Genomic DNA, 12,449 nt, shown 5'->3' with positions numbered 1-12,449 from the left:
GGGCCACCTGGCCTAGCAGGGCCCCTTTGGGCACCACTGGGAGGAAATGGGGCCAGAACCACAAACCCCCCCAGTACCAGGGAACCCCAATTCCAACATCCCCTGGGCCAGCCCCCACAACGCCTCGCCTACTCACCTCCCCCAGCTCCAGCCTCCCCCGCCCCCAACACTGACAGCCCAGCCCCCCTAAGACATCCTGACATCCCCCATTTCCCCTAGTCTGTCAGGCCCAGAGAACCCCCATCTCCCCCTAGACACACATGCTGGGGTCTCCTGAGTGGCTCGCCACTCTCCACCCCATAATACTATCCCAGGGGGTCCCTCTGACCCGGGAAACCCCATCTCATAATAACAAGGCAACACCCTTCCCCACCCCACAAAAATGGTGTAGCCCTTTCCTGCCACACTACTGAAGGTTGGTACCGCGGGGGGGGGGAGGGGGGCTCCTCTCATTTTCAGAGGAGGGGGTCAGTACTGCCCAGGGAGTCGGTACCACCCCAGGGGGCTCCCCCCATTCTCAGAGGGGGGGTTGGTACTGCCCGGGGGACTCCCCAACGTTCTTGGGGGGGTTGGTACTGCCCGGGGGACTCCCCAACGTTCTCGGGGGGGGTTGGTTGGTACCGCCCGGGGGGGCTCCCCACATTCTCAGGGGGGGGTTGGTTGGTACCGCCCGGGGGGGCTCCCCACATTCTCAGGGGGGGGTTGGTTGGTACCGCCCGGGGGGGCTCCCCACATTCTCCGGGGGGGGTTGGTTGGTGCCGCCCGGGGGGGCTCCCCACATTCTCGGGGGGGGGGGGGTGGTTGGTACCGCCCGGGGGGGCTCCCCACATTCTCGGGGGGGGGGGTTGGTTGGTACCACCCGGGGGGCTCCCCATGTTCTCGGGGGGGGGTTGGTACCGCCCCGGGGGGTCCCCCTGTTCTCGGGGGGGGGTTGGTTGGTACCGCCGGGGGGGCTCGCCCCATTCTCGGGGGGGGGTTGGTTGGTACCGCCCGGGGGGGCTCCCCACATTCTCGGGGGGGGGGTGGGTTGGTACCGCCCGGGGGGGCTCCCCACATTCTCGGGGGGGGGTTGGTTGGTACCGCCCGGGGGGGCTCCCCCATTTTGAGGGGGGGTGGTTGGTACCGCCCAGGGGGCTCCCCCCATTTTCTGACCGGGGGGGTTAGTTGGTACCGCCCGGGGGGGCTCCCCCCATTTTGAGGGGGGGTTGGTTGGTACCATCTGGGGGGTCACCCCATTTTGGGGGGGTTGGTTGGTACCGCCCGGGGGGCTCCCCCATTTTGAGGGGGGGTGGTTGGTACCTCCCAGGGGGCTCCCCCCATTTTCTGACGGGGGGGTTAGTTGGTACCGCCCGGGGGACTCCCCCCATTTTCTGACCGGGGGGGGTAGTTGGTACCGCCCGGGGGGGCTCCCCCCATTTTGAGGGGGGGTTGGTTGGTACCGCCCGAGGGACTCCCCCCATTTTCTGACCGGGGGCGGTTAGTTGGTACCGCCCGGGGGGGCTCCCCCCATTTTGAGGGGGGGTTGGTTGGTACCGCCCGGGGGGCTGCCCCCATTTTCTGATGGGGGGGTTGGTATCGACCCGGGGCCCCCTTACCTGTTTGCCCCCCCGTCCGAGGGGAGCCGAGTAGAGCCCTACCCCCTATCCAGGGGGTTGGTACAGCCCGGTCCCCCCTGCACCACAGGATGGTCCAGCCCGAGCCCCTTTCGGCCCCTCCGAGCCCCTTTTACTCCAACAGACAAAATGGTGAATGAATCCGGACCAGCTGGAGCCGCCGGCCAATCAACGCACACAAACCTCTGACTGGCAGCCGCGAGGTCCAACGGACACGAGGCATGACCTGCACACGGCCCGCCCCCGAAAAATGGCAGTGGCAGTGGCCAATCAGAGGCCAGGAGAGGCGAGTACTATCCCAGGCTCATCCCGCCCCTTCCCTTCGAGTGACACTTACAGTAGTCAATGAGAGGCCGATAGCGGGCACAGGAGGCCGGGGCAGGAGGTACAGTAGCCAATAGCAGAGAAGGGGCGGGGCGGGGCCAGGCCCAGACTTGTTTACCTGGCGCTGGGAGAGGAGGAAGCGCGAGGCTGCGCCGCGCGTCAGGGGAGTTGTAGTCCGCATCCCGGCACGAGCCCCGGCGCCCTCTCCCCGCGGAACCACTACGGCTCCCGGCATGCAGAGCGCCGCTTCCCGCTCCGCGCGGGACCTGCCGGGAGATGTAGTCCCCGCCGGCGGGCTCCCCAGACTACATCTCCCAACAGCCCCCGCGACCGACCCCGCTCCAAGCCAGGCCTGGTGCCGCATGGTGCATGCTGGGAGATGTAGTCCTCGCCGTGGCCCGCCCCAGGGAGGCACCTGGGCTCTCCCCCCCCCCCGAGGAAAGACTGCAACTCCCATCACCCCCCGCGGCGGCTCCGCCACACCCCCCCGCAGGGCCTAGGAGCGAAACTCCAAGGGGAAAGGGCAGGAGCCCCCTCCGGACGCCCTCCTGGGGACGGGTTATTTGCATGTCATTTGCATCTCATTGACATATTCATGAGCTCACCCGGCAGTCTCTCCCGGCCCGGCCCCGTCGCGCCTCGTCCGGGCTCCTCGCGCTTCCTCTCAGCAACAGCGGAGCCGCCGCGGCCCGCACCGCGGCCAATCAGCGCCCGGACCGGGAAACCCCCCCCCGCCCCCAGCACACACACACACGCCCCACGTGGGGGCTGGAGGCGGGGCTGGCCACAGCCAATCCGCGCCCGGGGCGACCGAGAGATGAAGTCATCGCACTCTGCTCCCATTGGCTAGGGGCGGCAGAGCCCTCGTCCAATCAGGAGCCGCCTCCGGCAGGCCGGGGAGGAAGGCGGGGCGGAGTGTGTGTGACACGCTGGAGCCTGGTATCCCCCCGCCGCGCGCCCGCAGTGCATGCAATGCAACCGCCCCGCACACCGGAGCAGTCAATGCAACATACATGCCCCGCGCGCACCGATGCATGCAACGCAGCCCACCCACACACCAGTGCATGCAATGCAGCGCCTTTCACACACCCCTTCATATACAGTGCAACCGCCCTGCGCGCAGCAATGCATACACTGCAAGCCCACACACGTGGGTCCATGCATTGCATGCTCCAACATGCCTGCAAGGGTTTGCGCGGCATGCACTAGTGTGTGCATGGGTGCTTTTTAAATGCGACCCTGTGTGCCCCAGTGCATGCTATGCGACCCACACACCGGTCCATGTATTGCATGCAATGGTGTGTATGGGGTTGCATTTAATGCATCTCCTGCACACATTTGCTGCACGCAATGCAAACTCTCCCACACAGAGACTGCTGCATGCTATGCAATACCCCCTCCCTTGCATGCACGGGCACACTCAATGCAACCCCCATACACACCATTGCATGGAATGCAACACCATCACACTGTGCAGACACTGTTGCATGCAATGCAACCCCTTCCTTACACAGATACCTGGGGATGCAATACAACCTACCCCCTCACAGACACGGGTGCATGTAATTTAACTTCCTGTGCACAGAAACTGGTGTAGGTAATGCAATCCCCCTCCCCTCCCCTCGGCCTGGACTGCAGAGACTCGCCCACACAGACGGGTGCATGCAATGCAATGTAATTCCCCTATCATCATGGACAGACATCCGCACATGCAGTGCTGCTCCACCTTCCCCCGCTCCACAGAAATGGTTCATGGACTACAACTCCTTTCATCAGTCCATGGCATGTAACCTGCACGCACAGGTACTAGTGGCAGTGTACGCAGCACAATGTCCATCCGCTTGTTCATACACTGCAACCTCCTCTATACAGAAACACTGATGCATGGAATGCATCCCCCTACTACACAGATACAGATGCCTGCAACATATCCCCTGCCTGCAGGGCCAGCTTTAGGCCGATTCGCCTGATTCCCGCGAATCGGGCCCCGTGCCGGCGCCTTTTTAATTTTTACTCACCCGGCGGCGCTCCAGGGGTCTTCAGCAGTGAGTCCTTGAGTGCCACAGAAACCGCAAGTGAGGGACCCACTGCCGAAGTGCCGCCGAAGACCCGGAGCGCCACCGGGTGAGTACGAATGGGGCCCCGCGCTTGTTAAAGCCGGCCCTGCCTGCCCGGGCCCAGTGCTGGGAATGCAACTGCCCCCACCAGCGTCTATACATGCAACAAAACTTTGACCACCAGCACATGTAATGCAAGTCTCCTACACACAGACACCAGTGCACAAAATGCAACTCCACGTATGCAGAGAAACCAGCGCATGGAGTACAACTCCCTCCTGCTCCAGTGCAATGAAACTCCCCATCCACCCACAGAGAAACTGTTCTGTATCCTGTGCACACCCACTCACACACACACTGAATGTAATGCAAAGCCCAGCAGTGCATGCAATGCACCGCCCCCTCACAGAGGCAGTGGTGCATGCAGTGCAGCCCCACACACCGCAGGGAATTGAATCCACACACGCTGCATGCAATGCGATGCTCCATACCATCAGAGTAATCTGATTGGGGGCTGCAAGACATTTTGCCGGCGCTGACGGCATCTTGCCCCACACACACACAGATACCAAGGAGCGTGAGGCCACTCTCCACCCCAGAGTGAAGGCAATTCCACAGCCACGGTAACTCACTGCCGCGTGTGTGCAATGCAGCTTACTCCCCTCACACCCTGGCTCTGCACACACGCCCAGGCCCCGTTAGTGGAAGCCATGCAACGCACATTCTGCCCCCTGGGGTGGCTACCATGGGGGTCTGGGCGCCACGACTGTGCTGGCCCTTTAAGAGCCTGTCCTCTCTTCTCTCTTCTCAGCGCAGGTGAGGGAGGGTGAGATGTCACTGGGGCTAGTGCATTCCCAGGGGAGGGGTCCCACGCCCCACCCCAACGAGGGTTGCCAACTTTCTAATGAGACAAAACCGAACACCCTTGCTCCACCCATGCCCCGCCCCTTCTCTGAGGCCCCACCCCTACCCCACCTCTTCTCTGAAGCCCCGCCCCCACTCACTCCATCCCCCTCCCTTCATGGATCACTCTCCTCCACCCTCACTCACTTTCACTGGGCTGGGGCAGGGGTTGGGGTGTGGCTCTGGGGTGGAGCCAGAAATTAAGGGTTCAGGGTGCAGGAGGAGGCTCCAGGCTGAGGGGTGAGCAAGGGGCTGGGGCAGGAGGATGGGGTGTGGGAAGGGGTGAGGGGTGCAGACTCTGGGAGGGAGTTAGGGTGCGGAGGGGGTTCCAATCTGGGGCAGGAGTTCAGGGTGCAAGTGGGGGGTGCAGACTCTGGTGCAGGCTCCGGGTGGGCAGCACTTACCTCAGGCAGTTCCCAGCTGATGGCGCAGCCGGGCTAAGCCAGGCTCCCTGCCTGCCCTGGGTCCGCGCTGCTCCCAGAAGTGGCTGCCATGTCCGGCTCCTAGGCGCAGGGGTGGCCGGGCGGCTCTGCGTGGTGTGTGCTGACCATGCCCGCAGGTGCCACCTCCACAGCTCCCATTGGCCGCGGTTCCTGGCCAATGGGATTGCAGAGCTGGTGCTGGGGGCGGGGGCAGCTTCCCTGACCACCCCTGCGCCTAGGAGCTGGACATGGCGGCCACTTCCAGGAGTGCCATGGGGGACCCTAACCCCAACCTCTCTGGGTTTCCTTCCCCCGCCTCCCCTCTCCTGCCCCTCCACTGGCTCCAGTCCCCCCAGCCGCCCTTCCATCACTGACCCAGGCCTCTCCTCTCTCTGCAGACCAAAAAGGGCACCCAGTGCTGCGAGCTTCCCCTCAGCACTGCCCCCAGCCAGGGACCCTGGCACTGTGAACTTCCCTGCAGCAGTGCCCCAGCTGGGGACCCCGATGCTGCGAGCTTCCCCCCAACAGTGCCCCAGCTAGTGACCACGTTTCTGCTTATGGGAGCCTGGTTGTAAGTGTATGAGTGTGTATGTGCCAATGTACACGAGGATGCCTGTGTGCATGTCTGCTTGTTCAAACGAGTGTGTGAAAGAATGACTGTGCCTGATTGTGTCAGTAACTGTGCAACATGACCACATGTGGCACCGGCTTGTGGGAGCGAGTGTGCAAGAGCGCACCGGTGCATGCGTGTGCGAGAGAGCACGCCGGTGCACACCCAGGTGCCAGGCAAGCCTTGTGCCCATGCGAGGCCCTGCAGGCAGGTGCCTCTCCCCTGTGCGTGAGAAGGCTGGTGCGAGCCCGTGCGAGGACCCTGCCTTGCCCACAGCGTGGCAGCCAGGGCAGGGCAGGGCAGGGCTGGGCCGGGGCTCTGCCAGCTGGCTGCCGTCCAGGGCTGGGGACGGGCCCAGATTTCACAGCAGCTGTTTTTAGCCCCTGCTAATTCAGCGGCAGGAACAAACTTTTCCTTTTGCCTCCCGGGGCTATTTCTGCTGCCGGCGCCCACCCTGCAGCCCCAGCCGCATCCTCCCCACGGCCTGTGCCCCCCGCCCCGCCCCGCCCCCCCCTTCCCACGCCGTCATTCCCTCCCCCTAGGAGCCAAATACCCCCCCCACGCACAGCACCTCCCCAGGGCTGGGGGCACTGCAAAGCGATAACACCCCCCAGCGGCCTGCGCACGCCTGCCACATCCATCCTCTTCCTCGTAAGTGACCTGGAGCTTTTCCTACTCTTGGGTATTTGGGGGCATTGAGAGCCAGGACTCCTGGGTTCTCTCCCCTGCTCTGCTGTGGGGGAGCCAGGACTCCTGGGTTCTCTCCCCTGCTCTGCTGTGGGGGAGGGGGATGGGAGCCAGGACTCCTGGGTTCTCTCCCCTGCTCTGCTGTGGGGGAGCCAGGACTCCTGGGTTCTCTCCCCTGCTCTGCTGTGGGGGAGGGGGATGGGAGCCAGGACTCCTGGGTTCTCTCCCCGGCTCTGCTGTGGGGGAGGGGGGTGGGAGCCAGGACTCCTGGGTTCTTTGACACTAGTGCCTGAGATGCTGTCCCACGCCCCAGTCCCCCACCTAGAAAACGGGGACCAGACACTGACTTTCCTTGGGCTGCAAAACGCCCCAGGCTGCCGGCGGGGGAGGGGCAGCAATAATTAGCAATGATGATTCTTATTAAATCACATGTCGTCTAATCATAGAATGAAAAAGGGACCCGGCGCCACGAGCTTTCCTGGGGCAGTGCCCAGCCGGGGACCCAGCGCCGCGAACTTCCCTGGGGCAGTGCCCAGCCGGGGACCCAGCGCTGCGAGCTTCCCTGGGGCAGTGCCCAGCCGGGGACCCAGCGCCGCGAACTTCCCTGGGGCAGTGCCCAGCTGGGACCCAGCGCTGCGAGCTTCCCTGGGGCAGTGCCCAGCCCGGGAACCAGCGCCGCGAGCTTCCCTGGGGCAGTGCCCAGCCGGGGACGCAGTGCCGCGAGCTTCCCTGGGGCAGTGCCCAGCCGGGGACGCAGTGCCGTGAACTTCCCTGGGGCAGTGCCCAGCCGGGGACCCAGCGCCGCGAGCTTCCCTGGGGCAGTGCCCAGCCGGGGACCCAGCGCCGCGAGCTTTCCTGGGGCAGTGACCAGCCGGGGACCCAGCGCCGCGAACTTCCCTGGGGCAGTGCCCAGCCGGGGACCCAGCGCTGCGAGCTTCCCTGGCGCAGTGCCCAGCCGGGGACCCAGCGCTGCGAATTTCCCTGGGGCAGTGCCCAGCCAAGGAACCAGCGCTGCAAGCTTCCCTGGGGCAGTGCCCAGCCCGGGAACCAGTGCTGTGAACTTCCCTGGGGCAGTGCCCAGCCGGGGACCCAGCGCTGTGAACTTCCCCGGGGCAGTGCCCAGCCGGGGACCCAGCGCTGTGAACTTCCCTGGGGCAGTGCCCAGCCGGGGACCCAGCGCTGCGAGCTTCCCTATGGCAGTGCCCAGCCGGGGACCCAGCGCCGCGAACTTCCCTGGGGCAGTGCCCAGCCGGGGACCCAGCGCCGCGAACTTCCCTGGGGCAGTGCCCAGCCGGGACCCAACGCTGCGAACTTCCCTGGGGCAGTGCCCAGCCAAGGAACCAGCGCTGCAAGCTTCCCTGGGGCAGTGCCCAGCCCGGGAACCAGCGCTGTGAACTTCCCTGGGGCAGTGCCCAGCCGGGGACCCAGCGCTGTGAACTTCCCCTGGGCAGTGCCCAGCTGGGACCCAGCGCTGTGAACTTCCCTGGGGCAGTGCCCAGCCGGGGACCCAGCGCTGTGAACTTCCCCGGGGCAGTGCCCAGCTGGGGACCCAGCGCTGCAAACTTCCCTGGGGCAGTGCCCAGACAGGGACCCGGCGCCGTGAGCCTCCCCTCAGCAGTGCCCAGCCAGGGACCCGGCGCCGTGAGCTTCCTCTCAGCAGTGCCCTGACAAGCTCCATTCCTTCCAGTGCAGTTGGGGGGGGTTTGCTAGGATCCTGGTCTCTGGTTTGCCAATTCGCTCCCCAGGCAGGTGGAGAGTGGCTGGGGGGGGGGGGGTCGGGGCACGGGGGAGGGGCAGGGGCACTGTGCCTAATGCATCCGCCCGGCCACAGGCTTCCCAGCCGATAATTATAGCGAGAATAACGCTGCATTATTTATAAGGGAACTATTTCCACCCGGGGCCCAGAACCGGCGGCTCCAGCCCCTCTCCCCGCACGGCACACAGGCAGCTCCGGGCCGAGGCCTCCACCCAGTAGGGGGCGCTTCCCCCAGAGCCAGGGACATAGGGCAGCACAGTGGGACCCCAGGGGGCTCCCGGCTACTCCAGCCCCAGGCTCCCGCAGCAGGGGGCGCTGTGGGGGGATGGGGCAGGAGCCCTGGCTCTAGGGGGCTGGGTGGCCCAGCAAGGGGAGTTGTCACGGCTGCTATTTATTTAGGGGTCTCTGGTGCATTGTAACCACCCCCCACTTCTGTCCCCCAGCGCCCCCCCCGCCTGCGGCATGTCCTGCCAGTGCCCCTCCCTGGAGCACAGAGGGGATGGACCCACCTGGAGAGGGCAAGGTAAGGGGGCGGGGTGGGGAACACCCAAGTGTGCAAAGGAGGGGGCACACCCAGGCCATCACACCCCATTGCACACACAGATTCCATCACGGGCCCCACAGCCTCTCTCCCTTTGCACACCCACTCACCCCTCCTCCTTTCTCATGCACACTCATCATCCTTTGCACGCCCACTCACCCTCCTCCTTTCTCATGCACACTCATCATCCTTTGCACGCCCACTCACCCTCCTCCTTTCTCATGCACACTCATCCTTTGCACGCCCACTCACCCCTCCTCCTTTCTCATGCACACTCATCATCCTTTGCACGCCCACTCACCCTCCTCCTTTCTCATGCACACTCATCATCCTTTGCACGCCCACTCACCCTCCTCCTTTCTCATGCACACTCATCATCCTTTGCACGCCCACTCACCCCTCCTCCTTTCTCATGCACACTCATCATCCTTTGCACGCTCACTCACCCTCCTCCTTTCTCATGCACACTCATCATCCTTTGCACGCCCACTCACCCCTCCTCCTTTCTCATGCACACTCATCATCCTTTGCACGCCCACTCACAAGGCCTCTTCCATATACACTCACCCCCTCAGATGCACATGCATCTCCTCTGCATGGCCACTCACACGTCCCCTTGCACACACACTCCTCCCCTTTGCACACACATTAATCCCCTTTGGATACATACTCACTCCCTTGCACACTCACTCACACAGATTCTCCTTCTCTCATACACCTGCTCACATCCCCCTCTCCTTTCACACACTCTCCTCTAGATCACACACGTGTGTAGAAATTCCTCATGGGAGCTGCCTCAGGCCTTGGTAACAACCCAATTAATAGTGATCTTGTCGCTGTCTCAGAGCAAGTGTCCCCCCACATCCCCCGCCCCCCGACTGAGCACCTGATTTAGGAACCAGAATCTCCACCCGAGTAATTTGGGCCTTACTGTGTGTGTGGGGGGGAGATCCCCTGGCCTCTGACCCCCAGGTGCGGGGTCAGCCCCCCTCCCGTGCGAGGGGAGAATGTTTCCTGCTCTCTGAGCGGCGCGTGGTTGCATCAGACACACACACGTGCACACACCAAACAAAAGCCACTTGTGTCTAAATGAGGCAACCGAAAACAAACACCTTTATAATTACCCCCCCGGGGCCCCACGTGGGCCAGAGCCGGGGGAGGGGCCCGGAGAGATCCACACCCGCACACGGACACACAACACAGACACATACACAGGGAAACACGACACAGACACGAACACACACAAGAACGGATGCATGGGCACGTGACACGCATGGATGGACACAGGGACGCACACATGGACACGACAGACACGGGCGGACACATGGACACACAATACACACACAGACATGGACATGACACACATTTGGACGCACATTCAGAAACACGACACGCAGAGACTTGGACACTGACACACAAGGACAGTCACGGGGACACACATATGGACACATGACATGGATGGACACGGGAACACGGACACACGCCACACAGAGGGACAGGTCGAAGGTTCTGGGTCCTGGCTCGGCACAGGGGCGGCACTTGCTGACTTCTTGAGGTCGCTTCCAGCCTGACTTTCCCATGACTGTGTGACACACGGACACGCACACACATGAACATACAACACAAGGACACACCCACACGCAGCCAGGTGCAGACACACACATGTTCCCCCACAGCCAGGGAAGGGTCTCCCACAACATCGACACGCGGTCGCTCATACCCCCCTGCCCAGCCCCCGCACCAGGCACCGAACTCCCTCTGGCCCTCGGCAAGGGCTGGGTCACCGCAGAGATGCCCCAGGCTCGCACCCCCCTCCCCGCTCCGCACCCCCAGCCTCGCACGTTCACGCCCTTTACCTGCAGCCACATTCGCTCCCCCCCTGCACCCCCAAACACCCCCCCACACCTGGCACTGCACCCCCCACCGCTACGCACCCCACCCCCACCTTGCACACAGGCTCCCAGACACCTGCAGGCAGGCGAACCCTCCACACGCACCCGCCCCACAGCTTGCCGGGTCTCAGCCCGTTCCCGGCAGGGCTCACACCCTGGCCCCTTTGCAAAGCCCCCCTGCCCCAGGCCTGGGGAAGTCTCCCTGTCCTGGCTCAGAGGATGACCAGCCCCCCCTGCCCCCCAGCAATGGATTGACCCACGTATCCCATCTGGCTGGGAATCCCCCACATGCCCAGACACAGAGACACAGCAAACCCCTGCCCCACGTTCCTCTGGCTCCCCCGACCCTGAACTCTGCCGGTGCCCCTCACTCCTGACCCACAGCCCCTGCTAGCCCGGCCCTGCCCCCCCCCAGCTCCGCCGGTGCCCCTCACTCCCGACCCGCAGCCCCCGCTAGCCCGGCCCTGCCCCCCACCAGCTCCGCCGGTGCCCCTCACTCCCGACCCGCAGCCCCCGCTAGCCCGGCCCTGCTCCCCCCCAGCTCTGCCAGTGCCCCTCACTCCCGACCCGCAGCCCCCGCCAGCCCAGACCTGGGCTCCCCACCAGCTCCGCCGGTGCCCCTCACTCCCGACCCGCAGCCCCTGCTAGCCCAGCCCTGCGCCCCCCAGCCCTGCCAGTGCCCCTCACTCCCGACCCGCAGCCCCCGCCAGCCCAGACCTGGGCTCCCCACCAGCTCCGCCGGTGCCCCTCACTCCCGACCCGCAGGCTGCCGCAGCCCCTGCTAGCCCAGCCCTGCGCCCCCCAGCCCTGCCAGTGCCCCTCACTCCCGACCCGCAGCCCCCGCCAGCCCAGACCTGGGCTCCCCACCAGCTCTGTTGACATGTCCTAGCTGAGTCCCACTGGCCCAGGTCTGTCCTCTGTCATGTCCCCCATGGGTCCCCCCATCCCTCCCCCTCCCAGGTAACTCCTGGCCTCCTCTCCCCTCTAACCCAGCTCCCCCTCTTGCTCTGCACTCCAGAGCCTGCCCCCAGCCCAACCTGTGCCCCCCCACACCTTGACCTTGTGCCTGTCAGCCCCCCACTGCCTTCTCTCCCCTCCCCCGCCCTGTCCCGATCCTCCAGCCCTGTCCTCCCAAACCCAACCATTGTGCTGAGCTCCCTCCCCCTGTGCCCCCCAGAATCCCCATCCTGGCCCCACAGTCCCGATCCCTCCAAGTTCCCCCATCCCAGACACCCCCTTTCTCCCACATCCCCCCAGCCTGAGCCCCCCATTCCACCCCAGCCCCCCTCCTGATCCTCCAGCCCCACCCCAGCGCCCAGTCACTCGCTCCTCCCCGCCCGAGTCCTGCCCCCCGATACCCCTCCCCATCTACCCAATGCCCCCAATACCCTCATACTTCCCCTTCCCATGTCTCCATCTAACACCCCGATCTGCCCAGGTGCCCCCTCCCCACCTACCCCGATACCCCTATGGGCCCCCGTTCCTGCCCCACTCCCTGCACGGCCCTTTTAAGCCGCCCCTCCCCTCTGGCGTCTGTGGGCGGAGCCGGCAGAGGGGGCGGGCTCAGTGTCCATGGCGACGCGGCGGTGACGTGCTTGCAGGGGGCGTGGGCGTCCCGGCTCCATATGAGGCCGGGAAGGGGCG

This window comes from Mauremys mutica, chromosome 17 (genome assembly GCF_020497125.1).
Source record: "Mauremys mutica isolate MM-2020 ecotype Southern chromosome 17, ASM2049712v1, whole genome shotgun sequence".
Taxonomy (NCBI): domain Eukaryota; kingdom Metazoa; phylum Chordata; order Testudines; family Geoemydidae; genus Mauremys; species Mauremys mutica.
The sequence above is the reverse complement of the archived record's forward strand: the minus strand, read 5'-3'. Positions refer to the sequence as shown.